This window comes from Vanacampus margaritifer, chromosome 5, assembly GCF_051991255.1.
Source record: "Vanacampus margaritifer isolate UIUO_Vmar chromosome 5, RoL_Vmar_1.0, whole genome shotgun sequence".
Lineage (NCBI taxonomy): Eukaryota > Metazoa > Chordata > Actinopteri > Syngnathiformes > Syngnathidae > Vanacampus > Vanacampus margaritifer.
Window position 1 is genome coordinate 15,829,883 of NC_135436.1, and position 15,251 is coordinate 15,845,133.

At 37.7% G+C, this 15,251-nt stretch overlaps 1 protein-coding gene across 2 annotated transcripts in view; it reads right to left on the reverse strand.

Moving 5' to 3' along the window:
• Positions 1-7,313, reverse strand: part of slco1c1 (solute carrier organic anion transporter family, member 1C1) — a 32,400-nt gene extending 25,087 nt beyond the window's left edge. The window contains exon 1 of one of the 2 annotated variants that reach the window (XM_077565505.1): positions 7,182-7,313. The gene's annotated coding sequence lies outside the window, so the exon portion shown is untranslated. Of the gene's footprint in view, positions 1-3,457; positions 3,575-7,181 lie in introns of those variants that run through there. The other variant, XM_077565506.1, reaches the window with a different exon arrangement.
• Positions 7,314-15,251: the final 7,938 nt, after the last annotated feature.

The window sequence follows — 15,251 nt, forward strand, 5'->3', positions numbered from 1 at the left end:
AATCACGACATTCGCATTCCTGTGACGGTTTTTATGCTAGGGTTCCAGTGGTTAATAAGTAAATAAAACAAATTGACATAAGAGACACAGTCATAGTGCATAATCACAATTTGTGTTTTTATGTCCAATTTCTTCCCTTACTTCTTTTGGGGGGTATTTGTGTTCAGTCTTTTGCTTTTTCTTTCATTTAATGTACAGTTTAATTACTGCCACATGCCTGCACTCCGTTGAATAATGTGGCGGTAATGCACCATAAGCACCTGCCAACCGTGATAAGAAAGAAGAAGAAGTCATGCTAAAGTCATGCTATGCTAAAGAAGGGGGCGCTAATGAACCAAAAGTATTTGACAACCATCAAATGGAAGTAGAAGAAGTAGTCCGTAGTCTTGTGTAAGTTATTGTGTCTACTTTTGGCTCTTCTGGAATTTCAGTTAAGGTAAGCCATTTAAAAATACTGCAAAAAGAAAAGCTTTTCCATAGTGCATCTGTCTAAACAGTGTTTGTCTGCATGTGTGTATTTTTCGAGAGTGAGACTTGCGATGCGATCCGCTTGCATTAAAACGCAGCCCATTTTTTAAATTTTATAGCAATCAGCACCTCGGAGCAGCTCATGCTTGAGCTGTTTCCTTTCTTTGTAAGCACTGGGCTCCTTTTGGGGTACTCTGAATAACAGAAGGGCACACGCAAGGTTATGAACAAGTACATGCTCGCCTTGGGCACATTCATTTATGGTTTTATGAATCGATATTGGGCTATGAAAAGCAATATCGATATCGATATTTTAAAGCCAGCCCTAGTCATTTTGTATAAAACAACCCAGAAAGTTGGGTCAAATTGACCCATTAAGTGGATCGGTCCATTTTTGATCCATACTTTAGACCAGAGGTGGGCATCGAGGGCCGGAGTCCTGCATGTTTTGCACGTTGCCCTTCTCCAACACAGCTGATATATGATCAGCTCATCAGCAAGCTCTGCATAAGCCAGATAACGATCCTGATGATTGGAACCAGCTTGTGTTGGAAGTGAGAAACCTCCAAAATCTGCAGGACTCCGGCCCTCAAGGACCGAGATTGCCCACCTTTGCTTTAGACCCTACTGTTTTTAGAGTGTAAGACGAAAACCCGAAGATCTACCAGACCTAGTATGGGCCTCAAAATATCGCTGGTACTAGACACTAACAAAATATATATATATATTTTTTTAAGAAAAACAACCATTATTTAGGGCAGAGGTCCCCAACCCTGGTCCTCAGGGACCGGTATCCAGCCTGTTTTCCATGCCTCCCACAGCCAACACAGGTGATTCATATCATCAGCTAATCAGCAATCTCTGGAGAAGGCTGATAACGATCTCCACCTGTGTTGGCTGTGGGAGACATGGAAAACAGGCTGGATACCGGTCCCTGAGGACCAGGGTTGGGGACCTCTGATTTAGGGAATTCAGAGTTTGTACTTGCCCAAGTTTCTCTTTTATACATTTGTCAAATCTACCATTAATCAATACATAGCAAGTCAGCAAGTATGAGACATATAGGTAGCTATGTAAGAATATACCAAAATCAATCTATGGCTGTTTAGCTTTTCCATAACTAACCAATGTCGGTCCCCAAATTGAAACAAATGTTGTTGTTTTTCTGTTTGTTTGGGGGGCTAAACAGAGACTGTACACATGGAGTGGTTGTCTGCACTCCCTGCTGAACCTGTGACATTTTATTAAAGGGCATCACTCAGAAGAGAACACTCCTACATTCAGGCCGTCACTCCGCTATCCTCGCTGCATTTGACAATTACATATGGTCACAAACTATAAAGAAGCTAATTCAATGAACATATAATACACACTAAAACATGTCTAAAAAAAAAATTCTGTTCAGTTTGCACAAGCATTTCACACAACTTCTGGATGGACCACTAATGATTAATAACCACAAAAGTAGAGGACCCAAACTGGGAATGGTCTTTATAGTCAATGAATTGGTTGATTGTATAAGACTGAGTAATCGACCGTTGATTAATTGGGTCTTAACTCAGGAATAAAATTAGTCCAAATAAAAATGAATCAAAATAAAGTGCAAAATTGGCTGCAATCAGCAGAGGCGCTGTTGATTTTCAAGTGGTTTGCTGTCTGAAGAAGTCGAACATGACAGACATCAACTTTGAAAAGACATCATTATTCCGTTCGGTACAACATTGGCATTGAAATAGAAATTCAGAACATGGAGAGATTTTTCCATCACATTAAGATAATATCAAACAAACAATTACTTCTCACTCTAATTGGATGATTCCAAACACTCAATTTAAAATCAACACAACAAAACAGATTCAGCCTCAACTCAACCTTGCTAATCTTGCATTCGTACCGCGATCAGTTGAAAAAAATGAATTACCATAGGACAATATCAAAAACGCTGAGAGACTGGTGGAAAATGCATTACTCATGTCCACTCTCATCAGCTCTCTGCTTGATAGGAGGCCTGACCAGGTCAGTAATCCACTGCTATAAAATACAGAAACATCCTACTCATTTCTTTAACAATCACCAAGGTGGTCATCCTTCCAAACTGAAATTTGCAAATATCTTGCAGCATCACGCACTGGAACAATTTACTCACAGAGTAATGTGTAGGCCTATAAGCAAGAAAAATATATTACAGCATGAAGGAGGAGCACTACATTAGCCTTGCATGAATCCTATAAGTTATTTATGATCTCTGTGTATCTCTAAAGACCAAAATCAAAGCCAGGCACATGACAGCATATGTTAAAATGTTTTTTTTCTCTCCAGAAAACACAAAAAATAACATTATTTAATTAGTTAATAGCCAAATACTAATTATATATTTTAATAGTTGCATTTCAAGGGTGTAATTGAATCTGAGCCAATTTTAGCAGAGGTGGCCAGCATACTCAGGAGAGGGGGGAGAAACTGTCAAATATGACTCGGGTCATTATTTTAAGAGGATGGCAATATCTTTGCATGACACTTTTCTTGATGAGGTTTCAGGTGAAAATAACTAAATATGAACTTTTTTTGTGGTTCAGGGAGGGCAGAAATAGGTTGCTACTGACGCTTGCACAGAAATTGCCAGTAGAAAAAATGCTTGTCCTGTTTCTTATTATTCTTTGTTTGTTTGTTTGTTTGTTTGTTTGTTTGTTTGTTTGTTTGTTTGTTTGTTTGTTTTTACCAGAAACCATTGGCAGAGAAAGCAACATTTCTACCCCTTAATTGGAAAAAGCCTAACATGACATCAAGCTAATAAAAACTAATAAAAGAGTTAACTTTTTTACTGCCACATGTTATCAAAAAAACAACCCCAACAGTGCCAACCGATTTTGAGTATTTTAACTCATCTTTCAAAGAAAACAGAATATTGTGTACTTTAACTACACAAACATGCTGCATACCAAATGAAAGATTGTGTTCCATTCTTTCATTAAAAAAAGTATGTTTCTACCTTATCCGTTCGTTGAAAATAGGTAATTTGAGTGACATTGAGCGAAAATTGAAAAGAAAAGGAGAAAACAAGCTTTTTGTGAAAAGATACATTTTCTGCACAACAGTGAGGCGCTGTGAATTATATTTAATGTGACAAAGGCTTTCATCATTCACGTCATCCTTGAAAACGTTCTATTTCCTAAGATCCGCCATGTTTCATTGCAATTGAACATTGCAAAGAGAAACAATGCTGCCATCTGCTGGCCATAGTTAGTGGGTGTTTGTGATTTCACAAGTCCATTGAGTAGACTACAACTTCCACTGCCCATTGTGAGAAAAAAAAACGTAGTAAACGTCAATTAACGTTTTTGGCGGCATTCATTTAGATTTTAGTAAACGTCATTTAACGTTTTTGGCGGTAAAAGAGTTAATTGATTATGGACCAATAAAGGGGTAATGGAGATTTGTTTGAAAACCTCTTTAAATATTAATTTCCGAGGTCAGATGGTATCAACACGAGCATTCTCAGACAAGTAGTCATCAAAGCTTCACTTTGCACAGCGCTGTGTGTAGTTGACCAACCCATTCATTGTCTATGTAAGACTGGCAAGGCTCTCCACGGTTCGCATGATGCGCCTGCCAGGACTGCAAAATGCTTTGCATCACGGTTTGTTTTGGTTGGGTCACCACATGCAGGCCGGAATTTGTCACCATGCCAGCTATAAACAGACAACTGATAATGGCTGTCTGAGTTCACTGCTGCAAGTGCAATTTTTAAATATCACCGACACTTTGCCTCTAGGAGCCAAATTGCACAAAAAAATGCTGTGTTCCAAGTTTGCTGCTAAAAGAAAAGGGGACCATGAAATTGGCAGTTCAAAAAAAGAATGGAGTGAAAATTTTGCATTCGTTCTCCCTCCAACCAGCACAACAACAATGTGCTTTACAAGGAAATCGTAGCTGTGATGAAGATTTCCAAATTGAATTGGCATTATCAAACGAAGCATAGGAATTTTTACAAGACATTTCCTCAAGAAGAACAAAATGAAATATGGCATATCAATCTGAAAACAGGATTCTTGTTACGTTTATGATGCAACAAGGAAAAGCAACAGTGCTCACTTGGAGTGGCGTGGATTTTCGGTAAACACAGGAAGCCATACTCAGAGGCAGAAATATTAAAACAATGCATGCCTGAAATGAGGGGTGCAGTGTTTGAAGCAAACAAAAAACGGAAATGACAACTAATTAGGCCTAGACAGATTCCACAGCAACCAGATGCACATAAATGATCTATTTAGGCAGCTGTGTGATGGAGTACAAGGAAATGGAAATTTTAACATTTTATTTTTTGTTGTTACGTAAAGGCATTATACCAATATTGCATGTGACTGACCTGAATAGATCAACTGTTGATTAATTGAAGAATCATTTATGGCCCTTAAAACATTTGTCCTGGTCAAGACAGTCACAAGCTCCATGCTAAATGTATAATGTATAAAATGGGACACTTTACTTTTAAATGTGAACATGTTACAGATAAAATGTTTTTTTCTGGAACCATTAAAGATTAATTTAAACAATCAAGTAAACTATTTGTGAGCTGCCTTTTTCTGAAAATGTGTCGTTAGTTGAACTTCAATCTTCGGAAGCCTTAAAAGTCGTGCTCACCGATGGGTTAGCTTTTAGGCTAACCCAGGCTTTTAGAATTTTTTTAGCGCACTCGACTCTTAACCCGTGGGAAGCTGGTTCTGTGGTTTCCAGTCTCAAGCAGGACCACGCCAGATGACTATCATCTAATTGGTACCATGACTTAGATTGGGAGTCAGGTTTTCAGGGAAATCTTACTCCTTAGAAGCCTTCATTGTAGTGCTAGCTAGTAGTTAGCAGCCTAAGATTAAGATTTTAGCCTGCTAGTAATGAGTCATAACCAAAGTGGAATTTGATTTGGTGATGAAGTCCTGCCTCCACGAGTGATATTATACAATTGATGTCTTCTTTATGAGGGCTAGCATAATCAAAAATGACTCTTCTATCTTTTATAGTACAGAATGACTTACAGTTTTTCAGTATTTCGGTTACTCAATAGTGAACCATGGGAAAGCCACACTTGCGCTAAGTAATTTATAAAGGAGCCACTCCCAGGTATCTAGTTCCGACCTGGAAAGGTGTAAAAATTGGCATGCATTTGTAAGGAAAAGGGAAGATTCCCTTGAAACCACCCCTTAATGTCAAACCTCAATAGCGCCATGCTGTGCTGGCTCCTATGCTGTTTTCGTTTGTCTGTGTCCATGCCTTCTTTGCAAATAAATTAAACTGCTTGAGTTATTTTGTCTTCAAATATTTATTTTAGGTATTCTCTTTATCAGAATGACTATCCCCCCCCACCCCCCCCCCCCCACTCCAACTTTCCGTATAAAAGCTCACAACGAGCACCCCTCAAAAAATTAACTCATTTCAACAAGGTAACAAAACGTGGGTGTGATCCTTGGGCTGTTTTGATGAAAACATGCCACAGACATGTTATTAAATGAAGCATATGAACTGCTTTACATTGTGGGGAAAAAATGCACAATTAATCACCTTTAAATAAAAGAAAACTTTCGACTAAGAATGTCCAATATGAACAATGCACAATTCCTTAACACTGTTTTGAATGATGATTTTGAACCCTGCAGGCGCCCTTTAACGCGACAGATATCAATTGGTCAACAGCAAAGCAACATCTCAGAACCTTTGACATACTTAACTGTTTATGGACTGCTCTTACGGGGGAAAAACACGTGCGCATGCTGTGAAGTATCAGTACGTATACGGAGGACTCACATGAACAGATCTCTAATTGTTCATTCATCTTAAGAATGAGGATTGTATTGCATTACATCCCGTGACTTGCTTCTCTGTTGCCTCCATGTAAACTTTTGTAATGAAACATTTTGTTCAAGCTGGAATGTCTGTGAATAAAGCACCTATAACTAACAACAAAAATAAACTTTACACATTCCCCACCATGCTACCGCTTTCTTTTGCTACAAATTCATATAAATTAGGACCTTTTCCAAACACACACTTACGTGTTTATACATCGTTTTTATACATTTTTCCTTTGTAATTTTAACTGTGTTGTGTACTGTAATATTAAAGATTCCCAACCAGGGTGTCTTGGCACACTAGTGCGTCGTGAGAGATCACCAGGAAGAATAAAAAAAATATATATATATATATATATACAATTTCATTTTATTTGTCCCAAAATTATTACAATGCCCTCAGTCTATGTTTGTTGCTGCTCCTTTAGATGGCAGAAAGTTCAATGACTAAACTGTTGCCATTCATAAAGTAGAATAAGTGTGAGAATATCAGTTTTGTGTTCAATTAAACAGGGCCAGATTTCACTTTATCAAGTCGATTTGAGATTAAATTGAGACATTATTTCGGTATTTATACTTTTTGTGACATTTTTGTTTAGTAGTGTGCCATACTTTTTTTTTCTAATGTAAAATAGAAAATGCCTTGGCTCAAACAGGTTAGGTAACACGAAGATAGTACGACTTTACAATATTCACGCGTTCGCGAATGTAAACATGGCAGAGGTGACGCGTGTCTTTGTCGGTAGCCTGCTTCAGTTCAATTGCGTTTGCAAATCAAATCAGACTCATTCGAGAGGCTAATCATAACATCTGGTGTTAAACCGTTTCCATGACACATTGAGATGAACTGAAGTTTGAGTGCGAGTCGCTTACCTCCGTGACAAAGAGCGGTGTTTTAGTGGAGGAGGAGATTCCGAGATGGGGAGCAAACACAGGTTGGCTCCGGTCTGCCGGCTTCGCTAAAACTTCAAATGAGGATGGCTAAGAATGGGAGGAGGCGCCGGCTCTTAACTGCGGTCGGGCCAGCCTCCACTTGAAAAGACCAAGTCAAACCAGCCTCCATTTAGAGTGCGGCGCGGTAAAGCGCTGTAAAGTGCAACGCTCCGAGGATAATTTTCAAAATAAACGCCATAGTATATCCCAGAAGTTGAATAATAGCGCGATGACGGAGAATATCCCTCCGAATTCAGAGTAATAACAATCATCTATAGACAAATTTAAAATACTGTTGAATTGCAATATCAGATCTTACTAAAGTTTTCAGTATGTATTATTTTTTCAAACATCAAAATGTAGTAGTAGTAGTAGTACAGACGCTCCCCTACTTACGAACATTCGAGTTACGAACAACGGTATACGAACATTTCTGCGCGTACAGTATGTCGAAAAATGTTCGGAAAGAAATGCTGTAAATTAGATTTTGTATTGCGCGTAGTGCTTCTTTCCGCCGCTAATACCGACGATTGGCGCTGTGACAGCTCATTGGAGGCTGAGCAACGTGGCGAGGAGGAGGAGGAAGAAACGCCGGTCCCCATGAAGCAGGAAATAACTTTTGAAGCCGATTCCAGCGACGACGAAGAATCTCTCATGATATAAAATCCTCCTCTTCCTCCTCCTCCATCATCTCCTTAAGCATCGAGTACATCTTCCAAAAGTAAGTTAAACTTCATTTTATTTATCTTATTACGTACATGTTCATACTGTGTGTGTGTCTTTCGCTCTCTCTCTCTAACATACGTAGTACAGTACAGTACTGTACATATTCTCTCCATTTTATTAGTTTAAAACTGAAAAAGTTTAAAAGTTTTTTTCAGTACAAACCAATGCAGGTTACTTGTACAAGCCTTAAACATACTTATATAAACCTTCAATATACTTATATAGGCTTTAAACATAAATTATAATACAAAATATAGCACTGAAGCAACTTACGAACAAATTCACCTTACGAACGATCGTCCGGAACGTAACTCGTTCGTAAGGTGGGGAGCGTCTGTAGTAGTAGTATATTAAGTAGGTTTCCGTTTTCTCCCGGAAGTGGAATGAGACAACAAAAATTTATATCGTATAATTGCAGTCACAAATTTCAAAAGGCTTATCCCAGAAGTGAAATGGCTGCTTGACTCCAGGGGGAATTTATTTCCTTTTCTTACTGTAAGACAAAGGAATTGCCTGTTTATTATGTGTGCTTTTATTTTGAAATTGCATTACCGTAATGCAGAGTATTAAACAGATGTGTCAATCTAATAAGTGGAGGCTGCATGAGCGCAATGTGGATGAACTTCGGCATTAATCTACTAGTACTGGCAGCCGTCGGCAATCATTTTGCTTACTCAATAGTAATCACAACCATTTTAAAAACATATTTGATCAATGCTTTCGCTACAACAGGTGTATTTTGATTTAGTATCGCCCTAGGTCTTGTTCTAAAAATAACTCACAAGTGATGTGATTTTCCAGGAATGATCGTAAAGTGATTATGTACTGCTTTTTTTATTATATAAGCTACGCTATAGCGCTTACAAGCGACACCAAATGGTGCCCAAAGCGTTTTACGATGTCTCACATTCTCCTGCCAGTGGTCAATTGCTGCCATTTTTTTTATATTAAATGGATCCACATCTCTGACATTTAAGCCAATACTATTGTAGCTGTAATTCATTTCTCATGAGCTCATTGGTTTGCACCAGGATAGCTCCGTGCTGTTGTAATGCTTACCTGATTTTACATGGCCAAAACCCCGCAAGGGTGAGGGTTATTGCACTCTTGAGAGATGATGAATGTTTAAACACAGCGGTTGACCTCCTTTGTTCACAGCTGGCACAGTATGAACAGATAATAGACTAAATCTTCTGCGCTTTTCTGTTGCTGTGGTTACATGTATTCCATTCAACATGGACTGATGACGCGAGTCCCTAGTCCCGCATGAGTATTATTAGCGGCAAAGATGCAGAGATTTTAACCTAAGTTGAAGAATGGAGAATTAGGCTACAATATGAAGCGTTTTGCAGTGTTGCATAACTCCAAGAAACTGAACACGTTTGCGTTGTTCCCTCATTAAAGTAAACTAAGAAAGCTGTATTTCCACCAGGGAAACACATATATACTGTAATGCTGTCACCTCCTACTTCTGCCTTCAATTCACTGCATTGGTAGCTTTTTTTTGTTGGTAATATCAAGGAACAGCATCAAGGGTGGTTTATGTTAGTAGAGCGTGTGAAATTAGCGAGGGGATTTCAACACCTCAACACTGTAACAACTCCGCTGTGGAATTCTGTTGCGTGACCATGGCTTTGGTCTACAAAAAGTATGTTTCATGTGATTAGATATGGCTTACAGCTCATTTGTAATATCATATGACAAACCGAATGCTGCTTTCCATTCATGCAAGCAGGCCTTATCCTGCACTACAAACACAGAGACTCCACTGTTAACCACATCGACAATCTACAGTATAAGCTTGAAGAAAAAAAAAAGTTTTGTTGTGGTGTAGCATATTAGTTCTCTTACCTTACATTTTTACTTAGGGGTGTACTCACTTTTGTTGCCAGCTATTAATGGCTGTATTATGAGTTATTTTGAGGGAACAATTATTTTGGATATATATTAACATATTAGTTCTCTTACCTGGTTGGCTATTTTCATTCATGGGTGTCTTGCGTACAGGTTACACCCAATTTGTTTGAATTACAGTTTTAACCGTCTTACATTTCTGCAGATATTTAATGATACCTTTTCATGGGACAAGCATTGAAGAAATGACACGTTGACACAGTGAAATATAGTCAGTGTACAGTTTATTTAAAGAACAGTGTCCAAAATAATTGTTCCCTCAAAATAACTCACAATACAGCCATTAATAGCTGGCAACAAAAGTGAGTACACCCCTAATTGAAAATGTCCAAATTGGGCTCAGTTAGTACTTTTTCCTCCCTAGTGTCATGTGACTGATAGGTAGCAGGCACCTCATGGCAAAGAACATCTGAAGACAAGACTGAAAAAAGAACTGTTGCTCTATATAAAGATTGCCTATAGGCTATTAGGCAGATTGCCAATGCCCTGGAAATGATCTGAAGCACAGTGGCCAAAACTATCCAGCGGTTCAATAGGAATTGTTCCACTCTAAACAGGCCTCCCTTGATTCCACTGTGACTTACACTGTAACAAATTTCTATCAAATCTACAGTTAAAAATAAGTACAGCATTATCTTGGTTTCATTTTACAGTATTTAACTGTATATAGCAATGCATTATGGGTAAACCAACGTTTATTATGGGTAAAAACAAAGCACAGTGATTTGCTGTATAATTAGAGGTCAAATACTGTACATTTTACAGCAACTATGTTTTGGCATGTATATATGTGGATTACAGGTAAATACTGTAAAGCATGTTGGATTTTGGCAGGTATCTCTAAAGGGGAAGAAGCAAATAACACACCCTGTGTTTTGAATTGGTGAGTAATATTTTAGTCTGCAGCGTCTTCACATCGCATTTCTCCAATAAACAACAAAAAAATAAAAAATAAACAACATTACCAACAAGTCCTCCAAGAATAAGGAAAATATCGGTCGTGTTACCATGCACCAAAATACGACCAAGTGTAACGTATTGGATAAAAGCCATGGCCTGGCCAAGCATGTCTTCAGACTTAAACCAAATTGAACAACTCTGGGGGATCCTCAAACACAAGTTGGAGGAACGCAAGGTCTCGAATATCCATCAGCCCCGTGATGTTGTCATGGAGGAGAGGAAGAGGAATCCATTGGCAACCCATGAAGCTTGGTGAACTCCAATGCCCGAGAGAGTTAGTGTACACTCTAAATGCTGTTGGGTCAAAAATAACCCAAATTGTGTAAAAAAAATAAATAAATAAAGGACCGAACATTTTGGGGTTAAATAACTCAAAACATTGGGTCAGTTCATATTTGATCCAATTCAATTGGGTTATTAAAAAATAACCCACAAAACAACAAAATTGGGTTGCTTGTGGCCTTTTAATTTGATCCAACATTTTGGGTTAAATAACTTAAAAAGTTTGGTCGGTTCATTTTTTTTTTACTCATTCCAATCGGGTTATTCACTTAATAACCCACAAAACAACCCAAAAAATTGGGCTGCTTTGTGTGTTATTAATTTAATTTGACACAACTTTGGGGTTAAATAACATAAAAAGTTGGGTGGGTCCATTCTTGACCCAATTTGGGTTATTTTTGACCTAGCTGTTTTTAGAGTGAAGTGCTGGAAAATAATGGTGGCCAAACAAAAATATTGACACCCGAGGGCATTTTGATTGACTCTTTTGTTGCCAGTTGGTGTCGTTGATGTGTGATGAGCAGTTGAGCACGTAGCGATAAAGACGGAAAGTGCAGCGTTAAAAGTTCGCACACGTTAACATTTTAAGTGCAAAATGAAGGTGAATTAATGTTAACATTGCGATGTTACAACTGAACGTGTACTCACCCTGACTACGCGTGACATGACGGATGTGATCATGCAGAGGGATTACTGCTTGTCATTCCGAGAAGAATCTCTTCACATTCTCTGCACATTTTGTTCTTTTTACTGCATCTGTAAATGTCAACGTAGGGAATCGATATTGTTGCTACGCTACCGCGATATGTCACAATACTTTGCCGGTTTGACATCATATTTTTCTGTTTGTATTACACGTGAAAAAAAAAGCAAACATTTGAAATGAATAATTTGTAATGCTCACGTTGGTGAAGTCTTGTGAAATGTTCTTAATCATGCATGACACTGACTCACTTTTATTCTTTATATTTGAATGAAAATGTGGATTCTACCACAAAGGTGTTACACTATATTAAAAATTCCTGATAGACGATCCTGCATTTTAGTGGAATATAACCACATGTAAGCCTCTCCAATCCCTGTACTCTTCATACAGTATTGTCATTATCAAATATCAGTCATTACAACGGACTACTTGGATGTTGAACATACAGTTTGTCAACTGTGTGTTGCTATGGAAACAGGACAAAGACTCTTGCAGTATTTATAAATCATGTAATTCAACAATAGTCACATTACAACATCAACACTGCTTTGCTAGTGACATGTTCTAATCATCCTTATATATTGTATAGTTACTTTGTAATACATTTTGAAGAGGCACTTCCAGTAAATCTGGCAATAGAGGAGCTACAGTATTGTGTCTAAATTACAAAACAGTAAAAATAAATATTTTTCTAAAAGTTGTTTTTTTTTTGATATAATATACTTTTCCAATATGTACAGTATATATTTTGAATACAAAGTCAAATGAGATCAAGGAATACAATTTATATTCCACCGAAACAAATACGGGTAGATCACACAACTTCCCCATCCGGTAAGTATTGCTACATGTGTTGTGTGTGTTGTGAGTGCAAGTGCCTGATATAGTAGATTAGAGGAACAAAGATAACCAGCCATATTGAAAAGTTTGTTTTGGTTCCAACAAACAATGTAGCATTCTTACAATGCATATGAAAATGGTATGTCACAACAAACAATTAAAAAAGAAAAATGTGCAAAACAAGAATATTTATAAACACCGAACAACGGGATTCTGCTCTGAGAATAGAACACGCCCGTCTTCTCACAGTAACTGTTGTGCACGTCCACGTGTCTGGATTACACCGACAGAACAGAAGACGACTGAAATATGTTCCTTTTTAGCTTTCGTTGTGTGCAAATCACAAAAAAAAAAAATACAGAGCTCAAAAGCCTCTTTGGGGTGCTCGGAAAAGGTATGCAGCAATCTTCTTCTTCTAATTGATTCCAGAGAAGATCACACATTTTTTGAAGATTTATAACTCACACTTTCTGGCCTCATACATGTGAACATTTAAACAGCAGAATAAAAATAACTGACACATGTTGTCATTATAATCAAAAAGCAGCTGAGGGCATGAGCATGTATTGCAAACAATTTTTGTATTCTTATCAGTTGGAGCCGCCAGCTGTTTAATGTCAAGCAGCAAAAAAAGAATTGTGACAAATGGAACACAATCCTGCAAGAATTTAGTTTTGTGGCATCATTTGTGTGACGGACAGCGGAGTCAGAATTCAGACAGTATTTGGTTTTGTCTTTGTTAGATAACGTTAGCTCGGGCTTGCTGTCTGTTATATTTGGGGTATTAAATAAAAAAAAAATTAAAAAAAATAACTACAACTGGAAGTATGATTATATAATATATTACTATGTTGAATGTCTCCAAAATGATTCTCCACCCCAGTGCGATTGATTAGCAATGTCTGTCTTAATGTCAACATTTTGGCTACAAAAAAAAGAGGATTACTTCAATTATATATTAAAATAATTTATTAAAAAAAAAAATATAGCACCTGCTGGTCTTTAAAGCCTGTTTTGAAGAAAATGTGAATTGTTAAAAATCACAACCTTATTTTAACATTATTCTTGTAATATTACATCTTTTCTCCTGAAATGCTACAATGTTATTATTCTTTTCCCATGACTTTTTTTTTCTCATAACATTCTGACTCCATTCTGTTAACCATTGCAACATTATGCTGACAAAGTTGCCACATTATCCACATAACGTAGCTACTCTCGTAACATTGCAACTTTTTCCTCACACTATTAAAATTATATTTCCATAATGCAACCCTGCTCTCATAACATAAAAAACGCAATATTGCAACTTTATGCTTATAATTTGAATTTGGGGATGATACGTTTTTTTTTCTTCAAATGAAGTAAAAAGAAGCCATTTGGAAGCAATGGTGAAAAATCAGTATGGTGGTCTTGTACAATAATGGCAATATATCAAATAGTGCCTGTAAATGTGATCATTCACACTATGAAGCTTCTTCGGTAAAAAAAAAAAAAAAAAAAACCTGAATGAGGCAAAGTTGACGCGCTGGCTCATTTTGCCTCCAAAGCATCACAGCAACATTGTGAGAAACATGCAAGAACATTTTGAACCATTTAGTCAACAACAGCAATGTCTTGTCACAGCTTTTTTTTTTTTCTTCTTATTTTGAAAAAGTCATCGCTGTGCTGTCTTGCACAGCTTGTGAGGCAGATCAGACCAACTTGAGCCCGCAAGAAAAGGGAGCTTTTTGGGGAAATACAAGTGGAGCACTAGATGAAAAAGTGCCGTGAAGATAATATGCACATTAGATTGCAAAGTGAGGCATTAATATACTGCACAGTGAGAAGGATATATACAGTGCACAGAGCTTGAAGCTCATATTCATGTATTCAGTCTAAACGGGAGGCAGCGCACTTGCACAGCAGTCTGTTGGAGTCAGTTTTGAGAAAACAGAAGAAAAAAAAAGGTTACATTTATAAACATGATAGCTTGCATGTTAGTGGAAGATGTCTGGTATAGATGCCTGTTGCTGCATATGCTTGTAATACACTGACATCCGATTGTGTTGGCACAGGATCTGGACACCTGGAACATATCACTTGGCATTTTTCTCTTGCCAAGTAGCACCCCCCCCCCACCCCCACCAGGGTCTTCTAAATAAAACGCATCCATTTCATTTGAAACATAAACAGGGACAATAAACTTTGGACAGTCATTTTTGTTTAAAAACAAACAAAAACAATCATCTTCAAGCCTTGGGAATAGGCAGTGAGGGGCAATGTGTTGCACAGCTAAGCCCCCTTTTCCACACAATGGGCATGTTAGGAACTGTGCAATGGATCCAGCTCATGACTTAGAAAGTATTAACGTTGAAGAAACTCTAATTGAGTTTAGTAATTGGGTCACAGTAGGGCAGTTCAGTATTCTACAAACAGGCCTGCTCAATGGATTGGCCACCCCCCCATGCAATATCATTGGCTCTGTGATTTTATTTAACTCATTCACTGCCATTGACGGCGAGAGACGTCAAAAATTGAACTATTTCTATTAGTTTCACATTTTTCCACTTTTGTTAACAGTGTGAAAACCTAGAAAAAAA